This window comes from Haematobia irritans, chromosome 3, assembly GCF_050003625.1.
Source record: "Haematobia irritans isolate KBUSLIRL chromosome 3, ASM5000362v1, whole genome shotgun sequence".
NCBI classification, from domain to species: domain Eukaryota; kingdom Metazoa; phylum Arthropoda; class Insecta; order Diptera; family Muscidae; genus Haematobia; species Haematobia irritans.
In genome coordinates this window covers 198,981,643-198,994,919 of record NC_134399.1, presented here as the reverse complement: position 1 = coordinate 198,994,919, position 13,277 = coordinate 198,981,643, and positions in this window count along the sequence as shown.

The window sequence follows — 13,277 nt, the reverse complement described above, 5'->3', positions numbered from 1 at the left end:
AAAAATGGGCCGCTCCAGATCCCCGATATTTACACCCATAGAAAAAATCTTGAACAGCGTGGTCATTTAAAAACGATCCCTTCATGAATGTGAATCAACACACATGTGTTGTCAAACTGAGAACATATGGGATCAATCTGACAACTTTAAAATGACACCATGCGTTGTCAAAACAACAACCAGCGTTCATGATCTGAAAACGTAATGGTTACGAATTTATAAACAAAATTAAAAAAAAAAACAAGTAAGGAAAGTCTAAAGTCGGGCGGGGCCGATTATATTATACCCTGCACCACTTTGTAGATCTAAATTTTCGATACATCCGTCAAATGTGTTGGGAGCTATATATATAAAGGTTTGTCCCAAATACATACATTTAAATATCACTCGATATGGACAGAATTTGATAGACTTCTACAAAACCTATAGACTCAAAATTTAAGTCGGCTAATGCACTAGGGTGGAACACAATGTTAGTAAAAAACAAGTAAGGAAAGTCTAAAGTCGGGCGGGGCCGACTATATTATACCCTGCACCACTTTGTAGATCTAAATTTTCGATACCATATCACATCCGTCAAATGTGTTGGGTGCTATATAAAGGGTGATTCTTTTGAGGTTAGGATTTTCATGCATTAGTATTTGACAGATCACGTGGGATTTCAGACATGGTGTCAAAGAGAAAGATGCTCAGTATGCTTTGACATTTCATCATGAATAGCCGAACGATCTGCCACAACGTCGAATTTTCAGTGAATGGGTTGGCAGAAAATCCGCTTTTTTATCGACAAATTTTGTTCAGCGATGAGGCTCATTTCTGGTTGAATGGCTACGTAAATAAGCAAAATTGCCGCATTTGGAGTGAAGAGCAACCAGAAGCCGTTCAAGAACTGCCCATGCATCCCGAAAAATGCACTGTTTGGTGTGGTTTGTACGCTGGTGGAATCATTGGACCGTATTTTTTCAAAGATGCTGTTGGACGCAACGTTACGGTGAATGGCGATCGCTATCGTTCGATGCTAACAAACTTTTTGTTGCCAAAAATGGAAGAACTGAACTTGGTTGACATGTGGTTTCAACAAGATGGCGCTACATGCCACACAGCTCGCGATTCTATGGCCATTTTGAGGGAAAACTTCGGAGAACAATTCATCTCAAGAAATGGACCGGTAAGTTGGCCACCAAGATCATGCGATTTGACGCCTTTAGACTATTTTTTGTGGGGCTACGTCAAGTCTAAAGTCTACAGAAATAAGCCAGCAACTATTCCAGCTTTGGAAGACAACATTTCCGAAGAAATTCGGGCTATTCCGGCCGAAATGCTCGAAAAAGTTGCCCAAAATTGGACTTTCCGAATGGACCACCTAAGACGCAGCCGCGATCAACATTTAAATGAAATTATCTTCAAAAAGTAAATGTCATGGACCAATCTAACGTTTCAAATAAAGAACCGATGAGATTTTGCAAATTTTATGCGTTTTTTTTAAAAAAAAAGTTATCAAGCTCTTAACAAATCACCCTTTATAAAGGTTTGTCCCAAATACACACATTTAAATATCACTCGATTTGAACAGAGCTTGATAGACTTTTACAAAATCTATAGACTCAAAATTTAAGTCGGCTAATGCACTAGGGTGAAACACAATGAAACACAAATTTTGCACAAAAAATGTGCAAAATTTCAACCAAATTGGGCCTAAACTCTGGCTTCTGGGGCCATATAAGTCCATATCGGGCAAAAGATATATATGGGAGCTATATCTAAATCTGAACCGATTTCAATCACTCGACTATACTACCAATTGTACTCCTCGTGCAAAATTTCAAGCAAATCGGGATAAAACTCTGGCTTCTGGATCCATATAAGTGCATATCGGGCGAAAGATATATATGGGAGCTATATCTAAATCTGAACCGATTTCTTCCAAAATCAATAGGGTTCTATTCTGAGCCAAAATAGGAACATTTGCAAAATTTGAAGTCGATTGGACTTAAACTGCGACCTAGACTTTGATCACAAAAATATGTTCACAGACAGACGGACGGACGGACAGACGGACATGGTTATATCGACTCGGGGAACCACCCCGAGCATTATTCCCAAAGACACCATGTCTATCTCGTCTCCTTCTGGGTGTTACAAACATATGCACTAACTTATAATACCCTGTTCCACAGTGTGGCGCAGGGTATAACAAGTAAGTAAAGTCTAAAGTCGGGCGGGGCCGACTATATTATACCCTTCACCCCCTATGTTGGCCAAAATTTGTGTTACCATCTCTACTACTTCACATTTGCTGGAAGCTATATAAAGGAGACAATTTTTTTACTTCTACAAAATCTCTAGAATTAAAATTTGAATCGGCTAACGCTATCCAGTTAATTGGAAGAAACTTCCATTGAAAATGGGTCTAAAATGTGTAACAATCTACCATATTTCCCCATCTCTGGTGTACGTATATATGGGAGCTATATATAATCTGAACCGATTTTGACTAAATTTGACATGTATAATTAGAATAATAATTCTGCTATCTATGCGAAATTTCACGTAAATGGGAGTATAACATAACTTTGGCCCCCAAGTTGGGGTAAAACTCTGGCTTCTGGGACCGTATTAGTCCATATCGGGCGAAAGACATATATGGGAGCTATATCTAAATCTGAACCGATTTTAATAAAATTTGGCACACTTGACCATAGTACTAATTGTTCTTCTTGTGCTAAATTTTAAGCAAATTATGGTAAAACTCTGGCTTCTGAGGCCATATAAGTCCATATCGGGCGACATATATATATATGGGAGCTATATCTAAATCTGAACCGATTTCTTCCAAAATCAATAGGGTTCTATTCTGACACATACTTGTGCCAAATTTGAAGTCGATTGGACTAAAACTGCGACCTAGACTTTGATTACAAAAATGTGTTCACGGACAGACGGACATGGCTATATCGACTCAGTAGCCCACCCTGAGCATTTTTGCCAAAGACATCATGTGTCTATCTCGTCTCCTTCTGGGCGTTGCAAACATATGCACTAACCTATAATACCCTGTTCCACAGTGTGGCGCGGGGTATAAAAAGATTTCCGCTACCGTGACTCGAACCTGTGTCGTCTGCACCATACGCGTTAACAGTCGCCTTACCACATTGCACCACCGGCGGAGTTGTCATAACAACGTCTAACGTTTATTTTAAGCATTTTCATGACCAATGAAAAGCGAATGCCGTGAACGCCCGTGGACGAAATCGTGAACATTCCGTTTTGATTTTTTGTCAACATTTCCGTTTCATTTTGTCACCGTTCGTTCGCGATTGTGGGACGCAATTTTTTCTATTAGTGTAGGAGCTCCCTTATCATAGCTGAGTCCGAAGGGCATTTCACATTACGTAGACAAGCTTTGATATACTCCGAAATGTCAGCAGTAATACCGAGAACGAGTAACTCACCGCGAGAAGTTCGCCACTGTGGTATCAAAATGGACTGAACAGTCTAAGTGAGCTAACCTAATCCACCGCTGAGAAACATGTTTGTGTTCAGTCGTAACTGTGATTGAACCCATGCAAGGCGGGTATGCTACACCACAGTGGTTACCCACAATTGATCTAAAACACGTCTTTGGGATACTCCAACATTTGAAGTTAATTGTGATTTTTTTTCCGATGACGGGTGTGCAGTTTTGTGATCCACATAGACAACTATGACAAGGGTAAAGCGATTGCCGGGCTGCACTATGCTGATATATTGGACCGATCGCAAGCTGAATTGAAGAAAAACCCATCCTCGCTTGGTGAAGAAAACTATTCTTTTTCACCATGAATGGTAACTAACTACTACGGCTGACACTCTTGAGACCAAAGTACATTCACAACTCTGGGCTGAGTTCAAAATTGCAAGAATGTCTGTAGTGACATACGAAGTTCATGATGAACGAATTTGTAGTAAAATTTGCAAATTTAAAGAAAAACTGAACTATTTTGTGGAAGACACGAATTTAGTTAAACATTTTGCTTAATTTGTGTATATTTTTTTCCTCGGTTTTAGTTAATTTAACTAACGTACGCCAAAAATTAATAGAATAAAGGAAACTTTCTCCAAACGTAATAATTCCATGGATTAAAATAATGTTAACTGGCTTTAGTGAAATAGAGAGTTCACTCTTTTTTTAATGTAGAACCTAGATTTACAGTTAGATATCTTACTAAAAAATGACTGTACCATTTCAAAGAAGTGTCATCTTTGACTCGGAATTTATACCAAAATCCTTGGGCGAAAGTCTAAATCTTTCAATCCAAGTAAGCTTTTTTTCAGTGTGGTTATCCCATGGAAATATGCATGTATAAAATCTGCAATATTAGTCTTCTTCTAAAATCTATTCTGTTCAAGTTCATCGTATGACTATATCTTGTCATCTTCATCTCCATTACCATCATCATGAATCTAATTCTGTACTTTGGAAATAAAGTAAACCACATTTCCGGACAGGCAGGAAACCTCTTAGAAAGCTGAGTATGTCCGCTAGCTCTAGTCTCGTTATCAACACTCATCGTAGTTGTCTAACTTAACATTCACTTAAAATTCTCTTTCAGAAGAGTAACTAAAGTGAACTCGAGTGGAGCAATATCTGTAAGGCAACAAAACAAAAAGGTTGAAGGCAAAATAGTGATGATGATGGTAATGGTGGTAAAACAGAATTCTTAAATATAAATTTCACTGGCCATAAATATCTAAGTCATAGAATTGGGCTTGAGGAAACAACAAAAAAGAAATGCAAAATGCAGAGGAAAAAGCCCTGCGAAGGGAAGAAAACACGAAACAAATCCCCACGAGGTTGCTGACAGCGAATCAGTTCAACTTGACTTCATCCTATTTACACAGGGCATCTTATTCTTCTTCTCACTTTCTATAAACTTTGGTGTAGTAGCTTTTTTGTTCTCTTGATTTCTAATAGAATTTTTTCCTCATTTGTTTGTGTATTTCATTCCTCCTATTTTGCATTTGGTTGCATGTCAAACTGCATTAGCATCTGCAAGTACGAAGAGGAGGATTCCTTCGTTCATTCATTCATCCATATCTAGATTTCTATTAATGCAAACGCCAAATGTGCTACAAGGCATATGTGTAAGAAGCTCAAATGTGTAGGTGGGTAGTTGCCTTGCAGCCACGGTTGCCACAGTTGGTAGAATTCTATAAAAAATGGTAGATTTTTAACTGTTTGGTAGAATTCATCATGTAGTTTTTTGAAAAATATTCCTCTTAAAAAATTTTTTTATAGAAATAAAATTTTGACAAATTTTTCTAGAGAAATAAAATTTTTACAAAATTTTCGATAGAAATAAAATTTTTGGCAAAAATTTCTATAGAAATAAAATTTTGGGAAAATTTTCTATAGAAATAAAATTTTGGGAAATAAAATTATAGAAATAACATTTTGAATTTTCTATAGAAATAAAGTGTTGACAAAATTTTGCATAGAAATAAAATTTAGACAAAATTTTCTATAGAAATAAAATTTGAACAAAATTTTCTATAGAAATAAAATTTTGACAAAATTTTCTATGAAAATAAATTTTTGACAAAATTTTCTATATATATAAATTTTTGACAAAATTTTCTATGGAAATAAATTTTTGACAAAATAAAATTTTGAGAAAATTTTCTATAGAAATAAAATTTTGAGAAAATTTTCTATAGAAATAAAATTTTGATAAAATTTTCTATAGAAATACAATTTTGACAAAGTTTTCTATAGAAATAAAATTTTAAATAAAATAATAAATAAAAATAAAATTTTGCAAAATAAAAATAAAATTTTGCAAAATAACAAAAAAAATGCAAAATAGCAATAAAATTTTGACAAAATATTCTATAGAAGTACAATGTTGGCAAAATATTCTATAAAAGTACAATTTTGACAAAATTTCCTAAAGAAATAAAATTTTGACAAAATTTTCTTAGAAATAAAATTTTGACAAAATTTTCTATCGAAATAAAATTTTGACAAAATTTTCTATAGAAATAAAATTTTCACAAAATTTTCTATAGAAATAAAATTTTGTCAAAATTTTCTATAGAAATAAAAGTTTGACAAAATTTTGTATAGAAATAAAAGTTTGACAAAATTTTCTATAGAAATAAAATTTTGACAAAATTTTCTATAGAAATAAAATTTTGATAAAATCTTCTATAGAAATAAAATTTTGACAACATTTTCTATAGAAATAAAATTTTGACAAAATTTTCGATAGAAATAAAATTTTCACAAAATTTTCTATAGAAATAAAATTTTCACAAAATTTTCTATAGAAATAAAATTTTGAAAAAATTTTCTATAAAAATAAAATTTTACAAGATTTTGTGTAAAACTAAAATTTTGACAAAATTTTCCATAGAAATAAAATTTTGACAAAATTTTCTATGGAAATAAAATTTTGACAAAATTTTATATAGAAATAAAATTTAGACAAAATTTTCTATAGAAATAAAATTTTGACAAAATTTTCTATAGAAATAAAATTTTGTCAAAATTTTCTATAGAAATAAAAGTTTGACAAAATTTTGTATAGAAATAAAAGTTTGACAAAATTTTCTATAGAAATAAAATTTTGACAAAATTTTCTATAGAAATAAAATTTTGATAAAATCTTCTATAGAAATAAAATTTTGACAACATTTTCTATAGAAATAAAATTTTGAAAAAATTTTCTATAAAAATAAAATTTTACAAGATTTTGTGTAAAACTAAAATTTTGACAAAATTTTCCATAGAAATAAAATTTTGACAAAATTTTCTATGGAAATAAAATTTTGACAAAATTTTATATAGAAATAAAATTTAGACAACATTTTCTATAGAAATAAAATTTTGACAAAATTTTCTATAGAAATAAAATTTTGTCAAAATTTTCTATAGAAATAAAATTTTCACAAAATTTTCTATAGAAATAAAATTTTGACAAAATTGTCTATAGAAATAAAATTTTGTCAAAATTTTCTATAGAAATAAAATTTTCACAAAATTTTCTATAGAAATAAAATTTTCACAATATTTTCTATAGAAATAAAATTTTGACAAAATTTTCTATAGAAATAAAATTTTGACAAAATTTTCTATAGAAATAAAATTTTGACAAAATTTTCTATAGAAATAAAATTTTCACAAAATTTTCTATAGAAATAAAATTTTCACAAAATTTTCTATAGAAATAAAATTTTCACAATATTTTCTACAGAAATAAAATTTTGATAAAATTTTCCATAGAAATAAATGTTGGCAAAATTTTCTATAGAAATAAAATTTTGACAAAATTTTCTATAGAAATAAAATTTTGACAAAAATTTCTATAGAAATACAATTTTGACAAAATTTTCTATAGAAATAAAATTTTGACAAAATTTTCTATAGAAATAAAATTTCGCAAACTATTCTATAGAAATAAAATTTTGCAAGATTTTCTATAGAAATAAAATTTTTACAAAAATGTCTTTATATTCAATATCTTTACACATTTTAATTTTCGTATTGATCCAAAGTAAGTAAGTTCTCCTTTTTTAACGAAATAGTAAATTTCCCTTGTTGATCTAAGCTAAACCGTTAAAACATTCGACACATTTACAACTCAAAAAAATATTTATACACCTAAAAAATTAGCGCTAATAGGAGAGATCATATTTGCAATATTATAGCAAATACTGAAATAAAATTCTAACATAAAATAATAAAGCATTTCTTTGCAAGATAGTAAAATAATATTTTTTTGGTACGAGTGGCAACTGCGCTTGCAAAGACACAATACCCAGTTCATTGCTATGCTGGTGGTGTGAGAGTGAGTAAATATTTGGCACATGATGCAAAGTGAGTGAGAACATGGAAAAAGAGTCTCATATCTTTGGTAGAGTGGAGAGCTGAACTTACAGCACACAAAAGGCAAATTATCATTTCATGGCATTTCTCTGTGTCTCACAGGCTATGGAAGTTAAACCAGCGAATGTAGGTGTAAGAGGTGCAACCTCAAGAGAGCATAAGTGAGTGATGAGTACATTTAAGTGGGTAGAGGTGAGCATGAATTATTTGACCTAAAGCAACATCATGCCAAACTGCTGCCTTTATCCACATATATTGGTGTGTATTTGTGTGTGTTTCTATGAGCTAGCACGATGAACATTTATATCCTTTTTCTTTATATCTTCTAAAACACCACTTGCAAACGGATTGTGAGGCAGACAAAAGGTTCACACAAAGCAATACACTGAGATTGCTAGAAGTCCAAATGAGTTTTTGAAGTAAAAAACAAAAAAACTAGTTGACTGAGAAATGGGATTATGTAAATGGGAAAAATTGATTACACAAATGTATGATCTTACTTTTCGGAGCTAGCTTTTGTTTCTTAATATTAAGTAAAAGTAGGCTAAGTCTGTTGTATAATTGTTCTTCCCGGCTGTATGGCTCCGAGGAAAATGATTCACAAAAATAATTTATTTTTAGTAGCAGTCCCATTGTCCGATGTTGAACTAGGCGGTATGAAAGCGGTCCCAGGAAAATGAACCCAAATGCTTCATAATGAATATGAGCCCCAATAAATGTTACTGAAGCATGTAAATCGACCCGAAAATAAAATTAGGTATAATTTTCTCTTCATTTGGACCAAATTTGCATGGTTGTTAGAGGCCATATACGAACACCCTAGCAAAAAAAATTAAAGTTCTTCAACAAACATTTTTTGAAGTACATTCCGGGATCTTCCATCGATTTTTATCCACTTCCAATGCAGATCTTTTGGACAAGTTTTATAAAGTATTCCAGCAAAAATATTTAAAAGCACTTCCAAAAATGTCTTACCAAAGATGTTCTTTATTTTAACCTCAAAGGAAGTTCTTTCAATTCAATTTTTATACCCTGCGCCACACTGCGGAACAGGGTATTATAAGTTAGTGCATATGTTTGTAACGCCCAGAAACGAGATGGACACATGGTGTCTTTGGCAATAATGCTCAGGGTGGGTCCCTGAGTCGATATAACCATGTCCGTTTGTCCGTCCGTCCGTCCGTCTGTCTGTGAACACATTTTTGTGATCAAAGTCTAGGTCGCAATTTAAGTCCAATCGCCTTCAAATTTGGCACATCTTCCTATTTGGGTCAGAATAGAACCCTATTGATTTTGGAAGAAATCGGTTCAGATTTAAATATAGCTCCCATATATATCTTTCGCCCGATATGCACTAATATGGACCCAGCAGCCAGAGTTTTATACCGATTTACTTGAAATTTTGTACAAACATAACACTTAGTCGTATAGTCAAAATTTGATTGAAATCGGTTCAGATTTAGATATAGCTCCCATATATATCTTTCGCCCGATATGGACTTATATGGCCCCAGAAGCCAGATTTTTGGCCGAATTTGGTTGAAATTTTGCACTAGGAGTACAATTAGTAGTATAGTCAAGTGTGCAAAATTTGATTGAAATCGGTTCAGATTTGGATATAGTTCCCATATATATCTTTCGCCCGATATGGACTAATAGGGTCCTAAAAGCCAGAGTTTTGGCCCAATTTGGTTGAAATTTTGCACAAGGAATAGATTTAGCATTGTAGCTATACGTGCCAAATTTGGTTGAAATCGGTTCAGATTTAGATATAGCTCCCAATATATCTTTCGCCCGATATGCACTTATATGGATCCAGAAGCCAGAGTTTTATCCTGATTTGCTTGAAATTTTGGTAGTATAGTCGAGTGTGCAAAATTTGATTGAAATCGGTTCAGATTTAGATATAGCTCCCATATATATCTTTTGCCCGATATGGACTTATATGGCCCCAGAAGCCAGAGTTTAGGCCGAATTTGGTTGAAATTTTGCACTAGAAGTACAATTAGTAGTGTAGTCATGTGTGCCAAATTTGATTGAAATCGGTTCAGATTTAGATATAGCTCCCATATATAGCTTTCGCCCGATGTACACTCATATGACCACAGAGGCCAATTTTTTACTGGGATTTAGTTGAAATTTTGCACAGGGAGTATAATAAGCATTGTTGCTATGCGTGCCAAATTTGGTTGAAATCGGTTCAGATTTAGGTATAGCTCCCATATATATGTTTGTCTGATTTCGACAAAAATGGTCAAAATACGAACATTTCCCTTCTAAAATCGCCTCTGTGTGCCCAATTTGATTGAAATCGGTTCAGATTTAGATATAGCTCCCATATATAGCTTTCGCCCGATTTACACTCATATGACAACAGAGGCCAATTTTTTACTGCGATTTAGTTGAAATTTTGCACAGGGAGTATAATGAGCATTGTTGCTATGCATGCCAAATTTGGTTGAAATCGGTTCAGATTTAGGTATAGCTCCCATATATATGTTTTTCTGATTTCGACAAAAATTGTGAAAATACCAACATTTTCCTTGTAAAATTGCCACTGTTTAGTCGAAAAGTTGTAAAAATTACTCTAATTTTCCTAAACTTCTAATACATACATATCGGGCGATAAATCATAAATAAACTTTTGCGAAGTTTCCTTAAAATTGCTTCAGATTTAAATATTTCTCATATTTTGTTTACTAACATTGTGTTCCACGCTAGTGTATTAGCCGACTTAAATTTTGAGTCTATAGATTTTGTAGAAGTCTATCAAATTCTGTTTAGATCAAGTGATATTTAAATGTATGTATTTGGGACAAACCTTTATATATAGCCCCCAACACATTTGACGGATGTTATATGGTATCGAAAATTTAGATCTACAAAGTGGTGCAGGGTATAAAATAGTCGGCTCCGCCCGACTTTAGACTTTCCTTACTTGCTTTATTTAAAATATGCTAAAAACAAAGTAAGCATTAATAAAAGAATACCAATTATTAATTTTTTGCCGAAAAACTACTATATCCATTCTAGAAAAATTGCCAATTTTAGACATTTATTGAGGTCAAAATTAATTATTTGACAAAATATCACAAAATTTTTTTAATACACATCCAAAACACTGAACCCGGATCACACCTTAAAAAATGATGTAGATTCAGTGCAACAGTGTTGAACAAGCTCATGTTAAATTCATCGCTTCTGCGCCAATTTTGCACCACTTAAGGATAAAAAAAAAATTTGTCACTACTTTTTTGGCGACGCTTTTTCTATGGGTACGCTATTAGGCCGTTTTGAGTGTAGTTTTAATTTTGGACAATTAAATTTCGCAAAAAAGAATTAAAATTCAATAAAAAAAATATATAAAAAATTAAAATAAAATAAAAAGTTCCATCCCCGCTGGGATTTAAACCTGTGCCGTTTGACTTTTTCACTTCCATGGAGAAGGTTATATATTTTCCGACCTACCACAATAACAACTGCTCTAAAAAATATTGTCGCGAGGCCAAAGATTTCTTTCTTAAAATTCAAATGTTTTTTGCTTTAGATAGAAGACGCATTTCTCTGATATAAAGTTTTTTTACCTAGTCGAAAAGTTGATAAACCATTCAATGAAGTCGTTTTGTCCTTATAATTAAGTGGTTTTACTTAAAAACATGGGTATTTTTACATGAAAAAAATTCTCTGGCTAAGGCCAACGTGGCTTTAACAATTCCGAAAAATTTTAAAAATTAATTGTCTCTATATTTGTTGTCTTTTTTGCATTTTGACTAAAAACGAGTTCAAAAATAGGGTAATTTCTACTTGAAGTCGAGTCTGAATTTGGGAATTTCTAGTTTTCGTTAGCATGTTTTTTAAAGGACATCGATAATACATGAAGAAAACAAGTAGAAAAATTAATAAATTCAATTTTGTGTCCTAGTACCACCAAGTATTCAAAACTCAAATTTAAAAGACAATTGTTTGCTAAAAGTATTCTTTCTTGAATTCTACACTTCTTAGGCAAGGAATTAATACCAAATTTCTTAGTTTTAAGTTGTCTTAATATTTGGAACCGGACAAACTTTCTTCTCAGTGCATCATACTTTCTGAAAGAGACGGTACTTTTCACTAATTTCCAACAAAAATTCCAATGGAAGATTATTGTCAAGATCTCATTTAGACTGAATTTTAATGAAAATAAAATGTTGTTTATCAACTCCTCAATTTTAAATATATTTTTTTAGTTTTATATGCGCTTACAAAGACTCCCGTGGTATTGTAATCACGGTTGCCACAGTTGTACTTTACGTCACTTCATAAATTTTCTGTAGATAAATAAAAATAAAATTTTGACAAAATGTTCTATAGAAATAAAATTTTGACAAAATTTCTTATAGAAATAAAATTTTGACAAAATTTTCTATAGAAATAAAATTTTGACAAAATTTTCTATAGAAATAAAATTTTGACAAAATTTTCTATAGAAATAAAATTTTGACAAAATTTCTTATAGAAATAAAATTTTGACAAAATTTTCTATAGAAATAAAATTTTGACAAAATTTTCTATAGAAATAAAATTTTGATAAAATTTTCTATAAAAATAAAATTTTGACAAAATTTCTTATAGAAATAAAATTTTGACAAAATTTTCTATAGAAATAAAATTTTGACAAAATTTTCTATAGAAATAAAATTTTGATAAAATTTTCTATAAAAATAAAATTTTGACAAAATATTCTATAGAAATAAAATGTTGAAAAAATTTCCCATAGAAATAAAATGTTGAAAAAATTTCCCATAGAAATAAAATTTTCTATAGAAATAAAATTTTGACAAAATTTCCTTCAGAAATAAAATTTTGACAAAATTTTCTATAGAAATAAAATTTTGATAAACTTTTCTATAGAAATAAGATTTTGACACAATTTTCTATAGAAATAAAATTTTGACAAAATTTCCTACAGAAATAAAATTTTGACAAAATTTTCTATAGAAATAAAATTTTGATAAAATTTTCTATAGAAATAAAATTTTGACAAAATTTTCTATAGAAATAAAATGTTGAAAAAATTTCCCATAGAAATACAATTTTCTATAGAAATAAAATTTTGACAAAATTTCCTTCAGAAATAAAATTTTGACAAAATTTTCTATAGAAATAAAATTTTGACAAAATTTTCTATAGAAATAAAATTTTGACAAAATTTTCTATAGAAATAAAATTTTTCACAAAATTTTCTATAGAACTAAAACTTTTGGCAAAAATTTCTATAGAACTAAAATTTTTGGCAAAATTTTCTATTGAAATAAATTTGGCAAAATTTTCTATAGAAGTAAAATTTTGGCAAAATTTTCTATAGAAATAAAATTTGGACAAAATTTGCCATAGAAATAAAATTTCGACAAAATTTCCTACAGAAATAAAA